The 2,500-nt window shown below is 35.9% G+C and overlaps 1 protein-coding gene across 2 annotated transcripts in view; it reads left to right on the top strand.

Annotated features, from left to right (window-relative positions):
* The window catches only part of LOC143298900 (uncharacterized), a 36,999-nt gene that overhangs the window by 10,008 nt on the left and 24,491 nt on the right, over positions 1-2,500 (top strand). The gene's annotated exons all lie outside the window — the stretch shown is intronic.

Raw genomic sequence — 2,500 nt, 5'->3', positions numbered from 1 at the left:
GATATAATTAAAGACATGTATGATAATTCCAAAATTCAAATAAATTCATACGGAGGTCTCAGCACAGAAATAACTGTACAGAAGGGTGTACAACAGGGCAATACACTAAGCCCAACATTATTTAATATTTTCATAGATGATATTGTAAAATATATGGAAAGTAACGATTCTCCAAAATTCAATGCTGTTTCACCCAGCAATGTACCATGTTTACTTTATGGTGATGATCTGGTTATTCTGTCTTTAACAAGAAAAGGATTACAACAAAAATTACATAATTTGAACACATATTGCCATAGTTGGGGATTAAAAATGAATAGAGAAAAAACGAAAGTGGTAATCTTTACAAGATCTGACCCAAAAGTACCAATATATTTCTACTGTGGGGAAGATATAATACAAACAGCAGAAGAATATAAATATTTAGGAGTTATATTCCACAAAAGTGGAAGTCTGATAAGAGCACAGGAACACCTAACTAAACAAGCAAACAAAGCATTGCATACTTTACGAAGAACATTCAAAGCTATCAACATCAATCCAGGTACCATATCTAAACTATATGATACTTTGATAACGCCAATATCGATTTATGGGGCGGAGGTATGGTTACCTTACCAAGTCATACCGGATGATTCTTTCGATTTAGCACATCTTTTTGACGACTGCTTATCGAATAAGTTTCCACATGAAAAATTACACATTAAATTCTGTAAGCAATTACTTGGAGTACACAAAAAAGCTATGGTGCTTCCTGTGTTAGGTGAACTGGGCAGATTCCCAATAAGTTTAAAGATAATGTGCCAAATTATTACATATTGGATTCACATTATTCAATTACCAGAAACTTCCCTCATCAACAAAATATATAAGTCCATGTACCAACAAGAAAATACAACTTCCCCATGGTTGATTTTTGTTAAAAAGATACTCGAAATTATAGGCCTTGATCACATTTGGAAAAATCAATTCACATTCAACGTACATAGACTGAAATACGTCGTGTATAAAAAATTAGAAAATGAATATATCAAATACTGGAAAGAGAAAAAACATTAAAGCTAAAATTTTACAATACGATTGTAGCAGAGTACAAAACTGAAACCTACCTTTTAAATATATCAGATACAAAACACAGACAAGCTTTAACGAAACTCAGAATAAGCGCGCATGACCTAAAGATTGAGAAAGGTAGATATTTAAATATTCCACAAGAAGACAGATTGTGCAACAAGTGTAACATCCTGGAAGACGAAATCCATCTTCTTGATCATTGTATTAAACATAAAACCTTAAGGCAACAATTTTTAAAAGATATTCAAAATTCGAATAACACAGGACATATTCCCAGTCAGGTGATGCTAACAGATGATGAATATATACAAACAAGATTAGGAAAATTTGTGTATGAATGCTGCTGCAATTTACCGCATTAACTGATTGATAAATTGTGTGTTTTTCATTCGTTCATTCATTTACCATTGCAATTGTGTCTTATAAACCTTACGGTTTCATGACAATAAAATCTATTCTATTCTATTCTATTCACACACCAAAGGACATATCCACCTGCAGAAATTGATAAATGGTGTATGGGTGTATTACAGTTAGTCGTGTTCGACAATGATGATCAGGATAGGCAACGGCTGTCCCGACTATCTGGGCAAGAATTTGTTTGTAGAGCAGAGTGTTTTGCCCACGTTACATCCCCACTCACACGGCCAGGGGGGGTTTAGGATAGTCGGCGTTGGAATGATTCCCAAAGACCAGCTGGACCCCAAAGTCTGCAACACTAAGAGCAAGTGGTGCATGGTTGAAGTCAGGGCAAATGTTCAAAACTACACACACACACACACACACACACACACACACACACACACACACACACACACACACACACACACACACACACACACACACACACACAACTACCATGTGTACACACAATAACCCACTGCTCTAGAAACATCATTAATGAAGTATCAAATGTCACATCACATGACACCTGTCACCAGGATGCAATTCAAATGTCAGATGGCAACAGTTGATCGTTTTTTGTTTTTTGTTTTTTTGGTTGTTGTTGTTGTTGTTGGGTTTTTTATGTTCTTTTTTTTTTTTAACACAGGCAAGGATCGCAAAAGGCAGAACACTCAGTCCCCATGTACACATCAACTACAAAGAGCGTAATGGCGTAAGGCCTTCCATTGTTTAGTTTCCAGACACAACGGAAGTGCACAACACGAGGTAGGCAGGCAACTCAACGTCCTTGCAGTTTCAGTTTCAGTTTCAGTAGCTCAAAGAGGCGTCACTGCGTTCGGACAAATCCATATACGCTACACCACATCTGGCAAGCAGATGCCTGACCAGCAGCGTAACCCAACGCGCTTAGTCAGGCCTTGAGGAAAAAAAAAGAAAAAAAGGTGAATAAATAATAGATAAACTTACACAAATAAATAAATAAATAATAATTATAATGTGAATAAATAATAGATAAGCTTAC

Source organism: Babylonia areolata, chromosome 24 (assembly GCF_041734735.1).
Source record: "Babylonia areolata isolate BAREFJ2019XMU chromosome 24, ASM4173473v1, whole genome shotgun sequence".
NCBI classification, from domain to species: Eukaryota; Metazoa; Mollusca; class Gastropoda; order Neogastropoda; family Buccinidae; genus Babylonia; species Babylonia areolata.
The sequence above is the reverse complement of the archived record's forward strand: the minus strand, read 5'-3'. Positions and strand labels throughout refer to the sequence as shown.